Raw genomic sequence first — 19,215 nt, forward strand, 5'->3', positions numbered from 1 at the left:
ACGTCACGCAGCCCTCCAGTTGGCCTCTCTCTGCTAGGCCTTGTTGACATCCGTACCTTTGAAGAGCCGAAAAGGAGGTTTCCTTCTGAAATGAGAGTCCTGTCACCCTTCCTCCAGTGTGGGACAGCTTTAGTTTTAGAAAGAGTACTCATCAGTCATTCAATCAGCTTCTTGGTCACCCTTGGAAAGGATTTCCTCTGTCTGGAGTTCTCTCCACCCACACAGAGCTTCAAACATTAACTCCTCCTGGTCTTTCAGAACTCACTCAAGATGGCCGCTTCTGAATGGAGACGCAGATGTAGAGAGCTGACCCGGACGGCGGAGGGAGGTGGGGGGCACGTAGCATCAGCATACATACATTGGCCTGTGTAAAGTGGGTTGTTGATGGGAGCCCAGGCTGGCGCTCTGTGATGACCTAGAGGGGTGGGGTGGGGGGAGACGGGGCGGGGGGGGGGGGCTCGAGAGGGAGGGGCTATGTGTATAATTATGGTTGATTAGAATTTGCCTGCAATGCAGGAGACCTGGGTTCCATCCCCAGGTGGGGAAGATCCCCCGGAGGAGGGAATGGCTACCCATTCCAGTATTCTTGCCTGGAGAATCCCAAGGACAGAGGAGCCTTGTGGGTTACAGTCCTTGGAGTCACAGAGTCAGACACGACTGAATGATGAAGACTTTTCATTTTCCTTTTGCATTTTTTTGTTTTTGATAGGTAACAAGTAGATTTATTCAGATTCAGAGAGAAGCACTCTCCACAGAGTGTGGGCCATCGCAGAGGGCGAGTGCAGCTTTGCATTTTTGTATGGCAGAAACCAACACAACATTGTAAAATTAAAAAGACAAAGCAAACAAAAAAAAGATTGGCTTCTTCTGAGCAGTTTTTCTTCATCTGTGCCCTGCCCTACCCACTCCCACCCCGACCCCCATCCTGGTTTGAATGTCTCTCCTCTGGGACCTGGAGCCTGTAACCTTCGATCCTCCAAGCTCTGGCCCGACAGCACTGGAAGCTCTGGCTTTTGGATCAGTCTTCCTCAACTGATGCAAAGGTCCTCCAGGGGAGGAGTCCTACCTTCTTTGAGTCCTGGTGTACAGCAGGTGCTCAACATATACTCATGAGATGGATAAACGAAAACATACTCATGTTTATCCCACAGCTGTATTCAATCTCTCACCACTTCACCAACTGTACTATGCAGTTATGGAAGACACATGACTTCAACTTCATAAACATGATTTTATTAGTTTTGAAAAGTAATAGTAAAATAAAAATATTTACACACAACACAAAAGTTGTGTGTAACAACACAAAACAATACTTCAAATCAGGAAAAAGAAAGTGAGGGGACTTCCCTGGTGGTCCAGTGGCTAAGACTCCAAGCTCCCAGTGCATAGGGCCAGGGTTCGATCCCTGTTCAAGGAATGAGATCCCACGTGCTGAGACTAAAGATCTGGCGTGTCACAACTAAGGCCCGGCACAGCCAAATAAATAAATATTTTTTAAAAAAGAAAATAAAAAAGTGAGAAATTATGTGAAATACTCTTTATTGAACATTCTTCCAGCTTTCCGTGAGTGTATTGAACTCGTAGAATATGCCATCCTAGGTATGACTCTTGGGCATAAAGATTATTTGTCAACTTCCTTTATTTTTGAGAAACTGCAGGAGCAGGAGAAACTGAGAACAGAATTAAACTCTACCCTTTTGTGGGGGAAATTTGCATTTGTAAGGGAAATTTCCATTTGTATATGCATCTTCCTCCCTCTGAGGGGCTTCCCAGGCAGCAGTGGTAAAGACTCAGCCTGCAGTGCTGGAGACTCCAGTTCCATCTCACGGTTGGGAAAATCCCTGGAGATGGAAATGGCAACCCACTCCACTTATTCTTGCCTGAAATCTCATTGACAGAGGAGACTGGCAGGCTACAGTCCATGGGGTCGCAAAGAGAGGGACACAACTGAGAACATACATGTTAATAAAACCTGTATTTGTTTTTCTCCTTTGTATTTCATTATAGGGAGTTTCATTATAGCCAAGAACTCAAAAGCAAAGACAGAAAATTATATGTGTATCGCCCCATCCCCATTCCCCCCCCCCCACCCCCGTCCCCGCAAATACAATTTTACAAGAAGGAGAGCACTATACCCACTGTCTCAATAATGCAAGTTGGATACATTCGATGTTAGTAAGCATAATTACATTATTACTTTTATGACTTGCAATGTATTCCTGATAAGGAGGAACAGATTATCTCCAAAGTCGGTATCAGCAACCTTGTATGTTCTTTTTTCTTTCATTTTCTGTTCTTGCATTTATTGCCTCAGGGCAAATTATTTACAACTGTTATTCTTCCATCAGAGATGAGTTTTTCAGTATAGTAAAAATTGCCAAGCTGTCATTGAGGAACTTCACCTTTGGTTCCTGGACTCGGCAGGCTGCCTGTGTGTGCGTGTGTGCCGGGTCTACAAATTTTCTCCTATCACTTGCACGTTTGGCTGGGGAGAAGTCCCTGCCTTTTATCAGTTTCTCGAAGAGGCAGAAGTTTCTCGACACAGAAGAGCTACGATTTCCTGACTATCGCTAAGTGATAGGCAGAGCTCAGCGCAGACCACGAACCTTCCCAGGAAGTCCATGTCCCCATTCTACAGAGGGGGAGCCAGAGTCACAGTCTCCCTGCTCTTCCTTCCAGCCTACAAACTGCAGATTGGTCCTGGCCCGGCTCCCCTTCCTACCAGGCTAACGGCCCGAGGCCCTTCCCCCAACACGTTTGCAAATGCAAGTCCTCGCGGTTCCCTCTTGTAATCTTCCAGTAAAGTCTGTCCGGCAGCACCGCCATCTGAGCTAACACTTACTGTACAATGTCTTTCATCTCTGAAGATCTTCCCTGTTGTTTCACAGACCGCTCTTTACATATGGAGTATTGGCTAACGTTCAGGGTGTTTGTCCCCCTGGGATGCCGGGAGGCGCTTTGTTGGTTCCTCCTGACACAGGTTCACTGCATGGACAGATGTTTTAATACGTATTTTTGGAGGAAGACCAAGTTATTTGTGGTTAGCCCACTAGACTCCACGTCTCTTGCTGCCTGCATGTCCAGGTTAGCTCCCGCTCGCCTCAGGTGGGGTCTCATTAAATGTGAGACGTCGCTCGTCGCTCGATAGCACTGTCACCCCGGAGGGAAAGAAACCGGCGGGCCTGCAGGCAGATAGGGTTGCGTGCGGCGCCGGTACTGAGGGAAATTCCAGCCCCGCCGAGGTCATCTCCGCTTCATCAGGAGACGCGAAAACCCAACACCGTTGAGCCGCCACGCCCGGCGAGGCTTCTGTAACCTTCTAAAGGAAGGGACCGAGAACTGACTCAGAGTAAACACATTTTCTTTTGCTAACTGGTCACCTGCCCAGGGCCAGGTATGTAAGACAGGGAGGGCTGAAGAAACACAAGAAATGACTCCACAGAATCCAGGGCGGGAAGACCAAAACCCACAGCGCCCACGCCTCAGGCCCCAACGGACACTGACCCCGCGCCAGGAACCCACACGCCGAGCCGCGCTGCTTCCGGCGACGGGGCCTCGGCTACGCATGCGCGCTGCCTGCCGCGTCCCGGGCCGCGCAGAATCTTCGGGAAGGCGGGGGAGGTGGGCGGGGGGTAGGGGCGGTCGGTGCTTTGCGCACGCGCGGCCTCAGGGCCGGGCGGAAGTCCCGTCGCCGCGCCGCCGCCGCCTGACGCACTTCCTGTTTGTTGTTGGAGAAAGGAGAGAAAGGAAAGCGCGAGGACCGTCGCCGCCTCCGCCACCGCGCCGCCGCGCCGGAGCCGAGGATCCCCGGCCGTAGCCCCAGCGCGCCTTCCGCCGCCGGCTCCCGCGTCCTCGGTGAGGGCCGCCAGCGGCCGGGGGGAGGGCCCGGCGGCCCACCTTACCCGGGCTTCGGCTGCGGCGTGTGGGGCCGGGGGCAGAGGACTCGGAGAAGGGGCCTGAGGGCTGGAGACGGGGTTTGGTGTGGGGCCGGGCCGGGCGCGCCGGGGACGGCGGTAGGCCGCGGCCCGGGTTGGGGGTCGCGTGTCGGGGCGGGCTCCGTCCTGTCCCCTCGTCCCCTTCACCGCTCACCGCTCCTCCCCCTCCCGGCCGCCGCCGCCGCCGCCGCCGCCGCCTGTCCCGGCGGCCCCCTCCTCCCCGCGCCCTGGGGGCCCCGCGCCGGCGGTTGGGGCCGGGCGGGTGCCGGGCCGGAGCGGCGGGCTCGGGCTGGAGTAGCAGAGCAGCGGCCAGGGAAGGGGGCGAGGGAGCTGCCGCTTGGGAGGCTGAGGGTCTAAGTGTTTGAAAGCCCGGCGGGGACGTCTCTGAGCCCAGGAGGGAGGTGGGTTTGCGGGAGGAGTAGGGGGCCGCGGGCGGGGTCCGCGTGTCCGGAACTCCCTGCCGGCTCCTCCGAAGCGTGTGGATGGACGGTCAAAATGAAGTGTTTGGCTTCCACCTCACCGAAAAAATCGGTTCGCTTGGTTTGTGTTCAGGCTGTATGGCGGTTTATATAACTGAAGTTTCTGTCAAGTTTTGCCCAAGTAAGGAAAGAATTGACGCAAGAAGTGGAAATTGCAAACTTGTGTTGTCTCGCGAATCGTTTTCAGAGTGTGTGTGGGTCGCCAGTTAGACGTTTAAATCTCACTGCTAACTCACGAACCACGGAAAGGACACGGCCTTTGTGGAAAGGTCTCCGCACCAACCCGAGGGGGCTGCCTGGCAAACATGAGCGGGGCGGCGCCCTTTGTATTCTCAGCGTTTTTATTGCAGTTGTGGACTCGTACTAAGACTATGGCTAGAATATTTTAAGGCGACTAATTGATTTAGTGGAAAAGTTAGGCCGAATGACCAAAAAAGGAAAGAAAAACTCTTATCATTTGAACTTGCTTGTTGATGTTTTAGTCGGTTTTTTCCTAGTAGTTAAGCGAATCAATGTTATCTTGATTTGTGAAAGGCATTTTGTACTTCTTTCCCCAACCTATTTCTAGACCACCCCTCCCCCTGATTCTGTCTGGGAAGTTTAATTAACACTTCTCTTGTTTCCAGTCAGAGACCTTAGCTCCTATGGGTGTGTTTGTGTGTGTTAGTCCCTCTTTCTCGTGTCCGACTCTGCTACGCTGTGGACTCTAGTCGGCTAGTTTTTTCTGTCATGGAATTCTCCAGGCAAGAATAGTTGGAGGGGGTAGCCCTTCCCTTCTCCAGGGGATCTTCCCAACCCAGGGATCGAACCCAAGTCTCCTGCATTGCAGGCAGTTTCTTTACCAGCTGAACCATTATGAGTGTCCTTTTGCGTGCTAAGGAACTGTGGAATTTGGGGGGTTATGCAGAGTATGAACTTGGGGAATAAATTGGCTGGGTTAGTCGTTTGTAGGTGTGGATGACTTGAAGTGGGAGGAGAACAAAAGGGGATGAGATGTTAGTTTTAGAAATTGGCTTCAGCAGGCTTGGTGTGTAGTGCTGTGCAATAGGAGAAAGTTAGGAGTTTAAGGATTTTTCCAGAAATTTGACATGTGTTCAGCACCCTCTTAAAAATATCATTGTTTTGAATTCGTATTTTCTTGACCTGTAAGTGGTAGGTTTGAGAATCATTTCTGGCTGCAGGAGAGAGACTTAACCTGGAGGGCTGGGTGGAGAGTATGGTTTGAGTAATACTCTGGATACTTAGTGGAGAATAGGGAATTGTGGTGTGCCTGCCTGCAGTGAGTGCAAACAATAGCCTTACTCTTCAGGCAAACCCATTGAATTTTTAGGTGTTTGATCTCAGGGTAGGACCATTTCCCCTTGTATTGACTCTATTTTGGACAGCTCCAAACAGAGAATTGTGCTCCTCACCAGCAGTGACGTTTTCCACCTGGACTCAGGTTTGGGGTGGAATGTGTCTGTACCTTTCATACTTTTAAAGAAGACACAGTTATTTTCAGTTTGGTTTTTCAGCATCGCAGTGTAATCCTCAGCGTGTCAGCTTAGTGATGTAGAGGTCACCTCACCTTCCACTGGGGTGCAGTCTATGTGACTGCACGTTCAAGGTCAGCTGCTGCTACCTTGGTTAACACTTAAAGATGATTAAATGTCACTCTTGGTGTCTGTTGCTAAGAAGTAAGTGAACGTAGTCAGTCGTTTGATATCTTAACAGAATTTTTAGAAAGCGTGTTTTTTGTTTTTGCTTTTTCACTTCCTTGGAAATGATCTAGAATGTAGGCGGGTGTTCTGTGTTATAAACCTGGTTTGCTTAAAATTCGTCCAGGATGCCACCCAGTGGCAAGAGCAGGTTAACTGCAGGCTTATTTGTGAATTAGGATGGGATCAGTGGCAAGATTTAAGAAGTGCTGTGGTTTCTCTTGGTGAATAGAATTTAAGAGAACTTCAAACTTAAAAAAAGTGGGATAAATGAAGAAAGGAGAAGTTGTTGAAGGTAAGAATAGTGCATAGAAAGACAGTTTTAGAGCCTGATTGAAGAAAGTGGCTTACTGGATTTGTCAACAAGAAAAAAAAGTTGAAAAAGTTGGTGCTTCTATTATAGATTATGAAGTGTTTTTCAAATGTTTATTTTTAGGGAGACAAACAAAAAACAGTTGACTACTTTTGTTTCAGTATCCTACTTAAGTAAATGTTGGAGAGTGCTTTAGAAGGCAAGCTTGTGCCTATCTATTCTTCTATCAGAGTAAAATTTTTTATTTCTGAACTGAAAAAAGTAAATTTTAAAAATACTTCATTTTTAAAGTGAGGGGCGTTTCTGGAAAAAAGACTAAAAAGTTAAATTTCTAAATGTTGCAGTATATATCAAAGTAGAGAAGATTCTAATTTATATTCTAAACCTTACTTCAAAATCTATTCCTTATTTAGGCATAGTTTGGTTTTCTGTAAAAATTGTTAACCTATTTGTAAGGACTTCTTGACTATTCTAAATAAAAAGCAGCAATCATTGCATTTGGCTGTGAGGCAGTGGCTCTATTTGTATGTCAGAATACTCCCAGGTATTTTAGGTTTCTTAAACTCAGGTGCAAAGATCACATGTCTTTGGAATGGTGATTTTTTACGGCAGCATGTGATTTTGTGTCCTTTGAAATTTTCATCCTATCTTTGTCACCAAGAGAGGTGGGGAAATGGCAGCCCACTCCAGGGTTCTTGTCTGGAGAAACCCTTGGACAGGGGAGTCTGGCAGGCTAGTCCATGGGGTTGCAGAGAGTTGGACCAGACTGAGTGACTATAGTTCATTCTTTCACTGTGTGTGCTGGCGCCCTGGGCCCTCCTGTGAAGGCCTTTGGGCAAACCTGAAATTTTCCACCGTGTGTTTCGGTGACTGTAGTGTTGTCCTGGACCCAGAGTGCTCGGAAAATATTGGTTGAATTAGATCCTTTTTTCCTGGTTTATCTGTGCCCCTTCTGTGGTTAATAATGGAATCCAGAGCTTAGGGGGGTTTAGAGAACAATATGGTTAGCGTACAAATTCAGTTCAGAAGCACCAGGACTGATGAAACACTATTACTTGCTATGTATTATTTTAATGAAAGGAAGTTAGTCATACCTATAAGTGTCTAATGGGTGATGATTGCCAGATGAGAGAATGGTCTTGGATCTTGAGTTATAGAGGAAATAAATTCCCTTGTTTGTTTCTGGAATACTTTAAGAACAAGATCTGTAAGATGATTTGTGATAAGGAGTGACACTTGACCTCTGTCTTTGCCCCTTACTCTCTGTGCTCCATCTCATTCATCAGATAATGAGATGATGTGGAGGAACTTGTCCACTATTTTTGCCATCTATTTCTTTTTAAAGTTGCCTCCTTCCTTTCCATTAAGCAGTAGTGTTGCATAACATTAGTTCCATGTCACACCATGAAATCAGCATTTAAACAAGGTGTTTACTTTAAAGTTTCTGCACTTGTAAGTTAGAAGTAACAAGTATCTTGATCTGCTGATTTTTTAAGTTGAAGAATAGAGAATGTCTTCAAGAGACAAATTGCATTATGTAAAACATTGTGTAATATGTACCAATCTGTGGGGGCAAAGCTATCTGGAAGGAGGAATGTTGATTTTTTTCCCCCCTTCAGCTCCATTTTCAACATGGAGTCTCTTGGATTGGAAAGGAATAAGGAGCATTTTTATTACAAGCAGAGCAAGGTTTCTTAGATGTTAGATGGAGAGATATTTGAGAACAGTCTCTTGGGTGGAAAGATGGTTATTTAAAAATTTTTATTTTGCTGTGCTGTGTGGCATGTGGGATCTTAGTTCCCCAGCCAGGTATCAGACCCATGCCTCCTGCAGGGGTATTGAGGAGCCCAAACCACTGGGCTGCCAGGGAATTCTCAGGGTTTTCAGGTTGGCCCAGTTACACACTTTTAATTTGTGTGGATGGGCAAAATTTGGGACAAAAAGCCAAAGGACTCAGTGCAGAGATGTCTTTGTCACCCCCGAGCTTGAGGGACATGACTTGAGGGTCATCGTACTGTAGAGGCAGGAAGGCTGGTGTGTTGGTAACAGTCGTGTTGGGCACAAAAGTTCTTTAGTGTCGATGAGACCATGGGGCATGTATAATGACTTGGAAATTCTCCTTTAGAAATTCAGTAGAGACACAGTGTTATAACTTAAAAGGGACTGGTTATGCTGTTCAAGAAACTTGGCTTTTCAGAGCTGACTCACAGGGCACCTCTTCTGGATGGATATTTGTGACTGTCACCTGAGGTGCTTGTTTAGAGTCTTGCATATGAATAGTTGAAGAGGGAAAGGAAATGCTCCTCTGAGTGGGCCATTGTAAGTTAAATTCTACACATCCATCCTGGCACCGCCCCCCCCTTAACCATTGAGTTGAGCGACCCAGGCTGAGGAAGGAGAGGCCCGCACCTTGGAAGGTTTACAGCTCTGTCTCAAGTGTTGGTGGTGGTGTGGTGTGTGCCCCGTGAGACCTGTACAGTCACACTCACTCTCAGAAGGAGGGGCGTCCTGGGAAACCCTTCCTGAGCCACAAAGGCCTCAAGGGAAGAAACAGTTAGCTGAGGACCCGTCTTGCTCACCAATGCACAAAATAAATGGAGGGGAAGCCCAGGTGCTCACAGACACAGTTCACAGCTCACAGCTGTTGCTGCTCCAGGCTGAGGAGCTGTGTTTGGTCCCTGGCAAGGAGCGTGGCCGCTCACTGCTGGAGTTGGGCACTGCCGCTGATGTTTCCTTTTCTTGTAAAAGTGAAAATCCTCTTCGAATTTCTTGTGATTGTCAAAAACAGGTACTAAATGTGGGTTTTTTTTTTTAACACATTCTTTTTTTTTTAAATTATATATTTGGCTGCGCCAGGTCCCAGCTGTGACACATGGGGTCCAGTTCCCCAGCCCGGGCCCTGCATTGCGAGCGTGGAGTCCCAGTCACTGGGCCACCAGGGAAATTCCATGTGGGTCTTGCTTCACGGTGAAGTGTTGTGACAAGAGCTCTGGAAAAGCAGGGCACATCTGTGTTGCTGAACTGGTCAAGGGGTGAAAGACTGCAGCAGCTGGATCTTCGTGCTGACGACCGCCTCTTTGTCAGCTGTGCGTCTCTCCTTCCAGGGAACCTTGAGATAGCAGCTAATTGCCATGTGAAACCATGTTTGGTGTTAAGTACAGACAAGTATTCCTTGTTTCAGCATTTATAATTTTGGTTTTGATGTGTGTAGTAGTAGTTCAGGCCCAGGCAGGCCCCGTTTTATAGCGGTTCACTTTAGTGCAGGTGTTGCCCCCCCAACCCCCAACTGATGGTTTGTGACAGTCTTGCGTCGATCAAGTCTATTGGTCCAGTTTTTCTCACAGCGTTTGCTCACTTCGTGACTGTCACAGTTTGTAATTCTCATGATATTGTCAAGGTTTTTCATTATTAGATTAATGATCTGTGATCAGTGATCTCTGATGTTGTAATTGTTTTAGGCCCTTCTAAGACCATCTAAGACCCTGTGTTCTGACTGCTTCACCAACCCACTGTCTTTCTCCCCCTCCTCAGGCCTCCCTGTTCCCTGAGACACAACAATACTGAAATTAGGCCAGTTATATCTCTGCAGTGGGCTCTTCAAGTGAAAGGAAGAGTCTCCCGTCTCATTTTAAATTAGAAGCCAGGAATGAAGATGCTTAGTGATGAAGGCTTGTGGAAAGCTGATAGGCTGGGAGCTAGGCCTCTGTACGCAACAGCCAGGTTCTGAGTGCAAAGAGAAGATTCTTGAAGGAAAGTGCTACTCCAGTGAACACATGAGTGGTGAGAAAGCAAAATCACCTTTCTGCAGTTGTGGAGAAAGTTTTCGTGGTCTGGAGAGATCACTAAACCAGCCACAGTGTTGCCTTAAGCCAAAGCCCAGGCAGGGCCCTAACTCTTCAGTTCTGTGAAGGCTGACAGAGATGAGGAAGCTGCTGGGGAAAGTCTGAAGCTGGCAGAAGCTTGTTCATGAAGTTTGAGCGAAGAAGCTGTCTCTGTAACATCATGCGCAAGCAAGGTGAAGCAGCAAGTGCTGGTGTGGAAGCTGCAGCAAGTTATCCAGAAGATCCAGCTCAGATCATTGGAGAAGGTGGCTGCACGGAACAGCAGATTTTCAGTGTAGATGAATCAGCCTGATGTTGGAAGAAGACTCTGTTGGGACGTTCATACTAGAGAGGAGAAGTCAGTGCCTGACTTCAGAGCTTCTGAGGACAGGCTGGCTCTCTGTGAGAGGCTAATGTGGCTGGGGCCTGAAGTTGAAGCCAGTGCTCATTGACCATCTGGGAATCCTGGAACCCTTGTCAATTATGCTAAACCTACTCTGCCTGTGCTATGTAAACGGAGCAAAGCCTGGATGACAGCACATCTATTGACAGGGCCGTTTCCTGAATATTTTACACCCACTGTTGAGACCTACTGCTCAGATTAAAAAATTCTTTCAAAAATTGCTGCTCATTGACAATAACCCAAGAACTCTGGAGATGTATAGTGAAATTCATGTTGTTTTTATTCCAGCTAACACAACCTCTATTCTGCAGCCCATGGGGTCAAGGAGTAATTTTAGACTTTCCAGTCTTGTTATTTAAGAAATACACTTTGAAAAAAAAAAAAAATACACTTTGTAAGGCTATTGCTGCCATAGACAGTGATTCCTCTGATGATCTGGGCAAAGTCAATTGAAAACTCTCTGAGGACTCACCATTCTAGATGCCATTAAGAATATTTGCAATTCATGGGAAGAGGTCAAAACACCAACTAATTATAATTAACGGGAGTTTGGGATAAGTTGGTTCTGACCCTCATGGATGACTCAGGGGTTCAAGACTCAGTGGAGGAAGTAACGGCAGATGTGGTGGAGACAGCTGGAGAACTAGATTTAGAAGTGGAGCCTGAAGATGGGACTGAACTCCTGCAGTCTTGTAAGAATGTGTGAGTGGTAGAGGAGCTGCTTCTTTAAAAGAATGCATAAAGAAAGTGGTTTCTTGAGATGGCATCTACTCCTGGTGAAGATGTTCTGAGGATTGTTTACCTAACAACAGATTGAGAATATTACATAAACTTAGTTGAAAAAGCAGTGGCAATATTTGAGGATTGAGTCCAATTTTGAAAGAAGTTTGAAAGATGGCATAGGCTGGCTCCATAAACCTATCTCTTTGCCCCACTGTAATCTCTCCCCAACATTGTTCATACTGTCTTATTGTGTATGCCTAAGTTGTTTTTTTACATGTCTGTCTTCTGAACTTGGTAACTTGGTCCCAAAAGTGTCAACGATTGTTTTTGTGTAGTAAATATGCATAAATTTGCTCAGAATTACTTTATTAGTTTTTTCCTGAGAATGAATGTGTTGATGGTATAATTGATACCCAAAAGGTTTTGATCTGTTTAGTCAGTGGGCCAAGATACCCAAGGTGGAATGTATCAGGCAAGCCGTGGACTTCACTTATCTGGAGAGCTACAGTCGCACAAAGGGAACAGAAGGAGAGAGGACGTGGCTGCAGGCCTGAAAAGACTACGGCTCAGCCCGGTTTGTGTTGCCCATCAAGTTCCAAGGTTTCCCAGAGGATCTGACACAGCACTCACAACTTGAGTTGAGAAGAAAAACAGTAATGGGATCCACTGTGCCTCCTGCAGTGGAAGGGCGGAGTGCTGACCCTTGGACCACCAGAACATCCCTGGTGTCTGTACTTGAAACGCATGACAGTCACTCCAGTTACCAGAGAGAGAAATACTAGGGATTTAGGGTATACCATAAGAAATATAATTAACACTGCTATACGTTATATAGAAAAGAGTAAATCCAAAGAGTTCTCATCACAAGGAAAAATACTTTTCTATTTCTTTCATTTTGTATTTATATGAGATGGTGGTTGTTGTTTAGTTGCTAAGTCATGTCTGACTCTTTTGTGACCCCATGAACTGTAGCCTGCCAGGCTACAGGCTCCTTTGTCCATGGGATTTCCCAGGCAAGAATATTGGAGTGGGTTGCCAGTTCCTTCTCTAGGAGATCTTCCTGACCCAGGGATCAAACCTAAGTCTTCTACATTGGCGGGCAGGTTCTTTACCGCTGAACCCCCAGGGAAGCCCCATATGAGATGATAGATGTTCACTAAACTGATTGTGGTAATCCTGTCATGATGCAAGTCAGATCGTGATTCTGTACACCTTAAATGTGCGTAGTGGTATATGCCAGTTATGTCTCAATGAAACTGGAAGGAAAAAACACACATCAGCCATTCTCTTGATGTTCAGAATCCCTTCTGATCTGTGGATGTTTCGTCAGTTTTGTTCTGCTGTCATTTTGACATCGTTGTACTTTTTTTTCTTTTTGACTTATTTTTTAACTTTTTATTTTAAAACCATTGTGTATTTATAGAAGAGTTGCAGAGATAATACAAGAGTTTTCCTGTATGCCTCTTACCCAGCTTTCCTTAGTATAACATGTAACCATGGTGTGTTTATGAAAAATAAAAAATTAGGTTGGTATAGTACTTAAACTACAGACTTCATTCACATCACACCAGTTTCCCGCCCCACCCCCATCCCCCAGCATTCTCTTCATGCCCCAGATACCAGTCCAGGAGCTCAGACGGCACTTAGTTATCATTTATTCTTAGTCACTTCCAAGCTGGCACCGTTCCGCAGTCTTTCCTTGTTTTTTTTCCTGACCAGGCCTGCAGTTTTTGCTAGTAGCATCTTTACTTTCTTGATTGACAGCATCTCCTAGGCTTGTCTTGTACCTTTCCTGTTCCAGACCTAGCATTAGCTAGGGCAGTAAAGCGTCATTCCATGAATCCCTAGTGGAGCTGACCGTGTCCTTCAGAGCTGTTTTTTTCTGGTCTGGACAGCATGTTGTATCTGTTGTGATAGTGTTTACATATTTATAGCTCATCTTGGCTGTGAGAAAAGAGGCTCCCACAGGATTTCAGAAAGGGTATGTGGTGACACCAAAGATAGAGAAAAGTGATGGGGTTTGAGGGGTCTGCAGTGAGTGAACCACACAAAACTGTGGATTGGTTTGTTGTGTGTGGGTGGAGCGGTGTAGAGCGTGGTGAGGGTTTCCAGCGTGGAGTAAAATTATAGGAAAAGGCCAGGTGGGAGTGGGGAGGAAAGAGCGTGAGATGTGGTCATGTTCTATTTGGGGTGTCTTGTCAGACGTCCAAGTGGCTGTGTTGAGAGCCATCTGTCTATTTGTGTCTGAAATGCCAAAGTGAGGCCTGTGATTGGGGCTAACATGAGGGAACCATTGCTCCATACATGGTGTTTTAATAACGGAGCAGATGAAAGCGCAGCAGTAGGGTGGGAGGCCTCAGCCCCCGGCGTTCCCACTGCTGACGGAGGGCAGCAGGCAGGCAGGTGGGAGGCAAACTGGGGGCCTCCGAGAAGAAAGCCCAGTGTGCTTGGGGTTGCCAACTCTGCCAGCCTGAGCCCTGAGAATGTGCCCTGGGTGTTAATGGGGGAAGTGCTTCCTTGTGACCGTAAATCAGTGAGGTTCAAGCGGTGGGCTGCCTGGTGCTGGCCAGGACTGTGGTGAAGGCACTTCCTTCCTGGGCTGTCTCCACTTAGAAAGAAACAGCCCCCATGGCCTAGCGCCTCTGTCCCCAGTGCTGGTGCTGGTCCTGGGGATGGACGGCTCTTGCCGGGGGGACGCAGTAGGTGCTAGCAACGGTCACCTTTGGCGGGCATGGCCCGAGTTGAGGCCCATCCTGCCATGTCTGTGCTGCCTCGAGGGTCTTGCTCTTCCCACCATACTGGCACATTGTTGCCAATGCAGGGCAAAGCGATTGGACTTAGGAAATCGTGAGCTTTGAACTAGGAACAAAGGTGTCTCTTGTTCACTCGCTAAGTTGTGTTTAACTGTGTGTGACCATGGACTGCAGCACGCCAAGCTTCCCTGTCCTCCTCTGTCTCCTGAAGTGGGCTCAAACTCATGTCCATTGAGTCAGGGGTGCCATCCAGCCGTCTTATCCTATCACCCCCTTTTTTCTCCTGCCCTCAATCTTTCCCAGCATCAGGGTCTTTTCCAGTGAGTCAGCTCTTCACATCAGGTGGCCAGAGTATTGGAGCTTCAACTTTAGTGTCAGTCTTTCCAGTGAATATTCAGGGTTGATTTCCTTTAGGATCAACTGATTTCATCTCCTTGAAGTCCAGGGGACTTTCAAGAGTCTTCTCCAGCAACGCAGTTCAAAAGTGTCAATTCTTTGACACTTAACCTTCCCTGGTGGCTCAGATGGTAAAAGAATCTGCCTGCAATGCAGATAGACCTGGGTTCAGTCCCGGGTTGGGAAGATCCCCTGGAGAAGGGAATGGCAACCCTCTCCAGTATTTTTACCTGGAGAATTTTGTGGACAGAATAACCTGTTGGGCTACAGTCCATGGGGTTGAAAAGAGTTGGACACAACTGAGTGACTAACATTTTTAGCCTTCTTTATGGTCCAACTCTCACATCCGTACATGACAACTGGAAAAACCATAGCTTTGACTAAATGGACCTTTGTTGGCAAAGTGATGTCTCTGCTTTTTAATACGTTGTCTAGGTTTGTCACAGCTTTTCTTCCAAGGAGCAAGTGTCTTAATTTCATGGCTGCAGTCACCGTCCGCAGTGATTCTGGAGCCCAGGAAAGTAAAATCTGTCACTGTTTTGATTGTTTCCCCATGAAGTGATGGGACCAGATGCCATGATCTTCGTTTTTTGAATTTTGAGTTTTAAGCCAGCTTTTTCACTCTCCTCTTCGCTTTCTGCCGTCAGAGTGGTATCATCTGCGGTTGTTGATGTTTCTCATAGCAGTCTTGATTTTAGCTTGTGATTCATCCAGTATGGCATTTTGCATGATGTACTACTGTACATATAAGTTAAATAAGCAGGGTGACAATACACAGCCTTGATGTACTCCTTTCCCAGTTTTGAACCAGTCGGTTGTTCCATGTCCGGTTCTAACTGTTGCTTCTTGACCTGCGTACAGAGTTCTCAGGAGGCAGGTCAGGTGGTCTGGTATTCCCATCTCTTGAAGAATTTTCCACAGTTTATTGTGATCCAGACAGTCAAAGGCTTTAGCATAGTCAGTGAAGCATAAGTAGGTTTTTTTTGGATTCCCTTGCTTTTTCTAGGATCCAGCAGATGTTGGTAATTTGATCTCTGGTTCCTCTGCCTTTTCTAAACCCAACTTATATATCTGGAAGTTCTGGGTTCACATACTGTTGAAGCCTGGCTTGAAGAATTTTGAGATTTATCTTGCTAGCCTGTGAAATGAGTGCAGTTGTGTGGTAGTTTGAACATTCTTTGGCATTGCATTTCTTTGTGTTTGGAATGAAAACTGACCTTTTCCTGTCCTGTGGCCCCTGCTGAGTTTTCCAAATTTGCTGGCATATTGAGTGCAGCACTTTAACAGTATCTTCTTTTAGGATTTGAAATAGCTCAGCTGAAATTTCATCACCTCCAGTAGCTTTGTTCATAGTGATGCTTCCCAAGGCCCGCTTGATTTCGCACTCCAAGATGTCAGGCTCTCTCTAGATTGAGTGACCACACCGTCATGGTTATCTGAGTCAATAAGACCTTTTTGTATAGTTTTTCTGTATATTCCTGCCACCTCTTTTTAATCTCTTCTGCTTCTGTTATGTCTACTCATCTTTGCATGAAATATTTCCTTGGTATCTCCCGTTTTCTTGAAGAGATCTCTAGTCTTGCCCGTTCTATTGTTTTCCTCTTATTTCTTTGCATTGTTCACTTAAGGCTTTTCTGTCTCCTTGATATTCTCTGGAACTCTGCATTCAGTTAGGTATATTTTTTCTTTTCACCTTTGCCTTCCGTTCCTTTTCTTTTCTCAGCTTTTTGTAAGTCCTCAGAAAACCACTTAGCCTTTTTGCATTTCTTTTTCTTAGGGATGGATTTGGTCACCACCTCTTGTGTTATAGACCCCTGTCCATAGTTCTTCAGGCATTCTGTCTATCAGATCTAACCCCTTGAATTTGTTCGTCACCCCCACTGCATAATCAGAATGGGTTTGATATAGGTCACACCTGAATAGCCTAGTGCTTTTCCCTGCTGTTTTCAGTTTAAACCTGAGCTTTGCAATAAGGAGCTGACGATTGATCTGAGCCACAGTCGACTCCAGGTCTTGTTTTGCTGACTGTATAGAGCTTCTCCATCTTTGACTGCAGAGATTTTGATGTTGGCCATCTGGTGATGTCCGTGTGTACAGTCGTCTTGTGTTGTTGGAAGGTGTTTGCTGTGACTGATGCATTCTCTTGACAGAGCTCTGTTAGCCTTTGCCTTGCTTCATTTTGTACTCCACAGCTAAACTTGCCTGTTACTCCAGGTATCTCTCGACTTCCTACTTTTCGCATTCCAATCCCCAATGATGAAAAAGACATCTTTCTTTTTTTTTTTTAGTGTTAGTTCCAAAAGGTCTCGTAAGTTTTCACAGAACCGTTCAAATGTAGCTTTTTCGACATTAATGGTTGGGCATAGACTTGGATTACCGGGATGTTGAGTGGTTTGCCTTGGAAGTGAACTGAGATGAATCTGTCGTTTATTAGTTTGCACCCCAGTACTGCATTTTGGACCCTTTTGTTGACTGTGAGGGCTACTCCATTTCTTCTAAGGGATTCTTGCCCACATTAGTAGTTTTAATTGTCATCTGAGTTACATTTGCCCATTCCCATCCATTTTAGTTCAGTGATTCCTAAAAGTGTCAGTGTTCATTCTTGCCATCTTGACAATGTCCAATTTACCTTGATTCATGGACCTAACATTCCAGGTTTATATACAGTATTGTTCTTTACAGCATAGAACTTTACTTTCACCACCAGACACATCCAAAACTCAGCATCACTTCAGCTTTGGCCCAGCCTCTTCATTCTTTCTGGAACTATTTCTCTGCTCTTTTCTATTAGCATTTTAGACATCTACCGACCTGGGGGACTCATCTTTGGTGTCATATCTTTTTGCCTTTTCATACAGTTAATGGGGTTCTTGAGGCAAGAATATTGGAGTGGTTTTCCATCCTCTCCTCCAGTGGAGCACATTTTGTTAGAACTGTCCACCATGACCCGTCCGTCTTGGGTGGCCAGGTACGACATGTTTCATAGCTTCATTGAGTTACACGTGACTGTGATTCATGTGATCATTCTGGTTAGCTTTCTGTGGTTGTGTGTTTCCTTCTGGAGGCTGTGGGATTGTAGTTCTTGCTGCTTCTGTCTGCCCTCTGATGGATGAGGATTAATGGCTTACGCAGGTTTCCTGATGGGAGGGACTGGCTGTGGGGAAAACTGAGCCTTGCTCTGGTGGAGACCCTCGCACACTCCCAGGCACGTCTGACTTGGTCTCCTGTGGGGTCACTGCTCCTTTGCCTGGGTCCTGGTGCGCACATGCTGGTCTGTGTGCTCTGCAGGGGTCTGTTCCCCCAGCCTGGGGAGGTTCTGAAGTGTCTAAGCGGTGGCATCGGGTACCCTGGGGCTCTGTGTTTCAGAGTGGTTCAGGCAGTGGCTTACTCTTAGGAGAGGGAAGCTCCGTCCTGAGGCTTCTCCCCTCGTCCCTTTGGTGACTGTGGTCTCGTAGGGTCTCCCCACATGTTTCTGCTGGGCGCTGAGATGTCCCCTCGTAGCAGCAGCAGCTGGAGCTCGGAAGTCAGAGTAACCGCCGGGGGAGTCACTTGTCAGCAGAGGGTCAGTTAGTCGTCTCTTGTTAGCTGAGTCCGTTGTTAGCAGATTGGAGTACAGGTGGCTGCCTGCTGGTTCCTGCTGCGCTCTAGCTGCCCTTGGCCGTGGGCAGGTATCTCATCCCCGAAGGTGTGCGGTTGCTGGGCGCCTACCAGCCGTGTCTTCTGAGCAGTGTGCTTTGGATTGTGGAACTACCAGTGAGAAACACTTTTATATTATAATTGGGTGCTCACTCCCATATCTGATTGCATTTAAAACAAGATAACCAGTACTTTTTGTTGAGCATACGCAGACACAGTTCAGAAAAACTGTACATTGAACAACCATGTACTCAAAAGTACATTCTCCAGTTAGTGTTTTGTTAATCTCTGTTATGTATCTGTCACAGCTGCTTTGAACGTTAAAATGATAGGATAAATTACAAGAAAACAGTAACCATACAGTTTTTTCTAATTTGTAATTTAAAAAAACTCTGGGATTTTATTTGATAAAGATATCTATCAATATTTTTATATTCTAAAGAAGGGCAAATGTTGTCTGTTTTGAGTTCTTAACCTTCTAATGTCTGTAGCTTTTATTAATGTATTTGGGGTCCTTAATTTCACTTTGGCCAGTTGATGAAATTGATATGTAGTTCATGTACGTCTGAATATCCTAACATCCTTATAATTTTTTTGACCCAAAAGCGTTCTTAAAAAACGTTTGTTACCACAGCTATTTCTTTGTGGTTTAAGATATTGTTTAAGTATACTCCATCTTGTGGGTGTATGCTTGGTATTTTATAGTTGTTAGTTCCAGGTCCCTGTTTTATGTCCCATTACATCAGGTCTGTTAAATGTGCTCAAATCTTACAAGTTAACTCTCGGTCCGATTAATCATATGATTGTGGGTGTGTCTTTTAAAAAATGTTTTTATTTATGAATTTCAGCATAGCTTATTTTTTACATGACTGAAACTGCACCCTGTTTTAAGTGAATGCCTCAGGGGTATTACATTCACATTGTTGTGTGTTTTATCAGCACCGTCATCTCCAGAACATTTCTGTCCTCCCATTTGAAACTCTATACCCACTAAAGGGTAACTCCCCACTCCCCCTCCCATCCAGCCCTGTGGGAATGTTTCCTTTTCCCCCTTGTAAA

The 19,215-nt window shown here is 46.2% G+C and overlaps 1 protein-coding gene across 3 annotated transcripts in view; it reads left to right on the forward strand.

Moving 5' to 3' along the window:
* Window positions 1–3,705: 3,705 nt before the first annotated feature.
* Window positions 3,706–19,215, forward strand: part of DNAJB6 (DnaJ heat shock protein family (Hsp40) member B6) — a 54,751-nt gene continuing 39,241 nt past the window's right edge. For all 3 annotated transcript variants that reach the window (XM_043463996.1, XM_043463995.1, XM_043463998.1), the window contains exon 1: window positions 3,706–3,855. The gene's annotated coding sequence lies outside the window, so the exon portion shown is untranslated. The remainder of the gene's footprint in view (window positions 3,856–19,215) is intronic.

This window comes from Cervus canadensis, chromosome 3, assembly GCF_019320065.1.
Source record: "Cervus canadensis isolate Bull #8, Minnesota chromosome 3, ASM1932006v1, whole genome shotgun sequence".
Classification (NCBI taxonomy): Eukaryota; Metazoa; Chordata; class Mammalia; order Artiodactyla; family Cervidae; genus Cervus; species Cervus canadensis.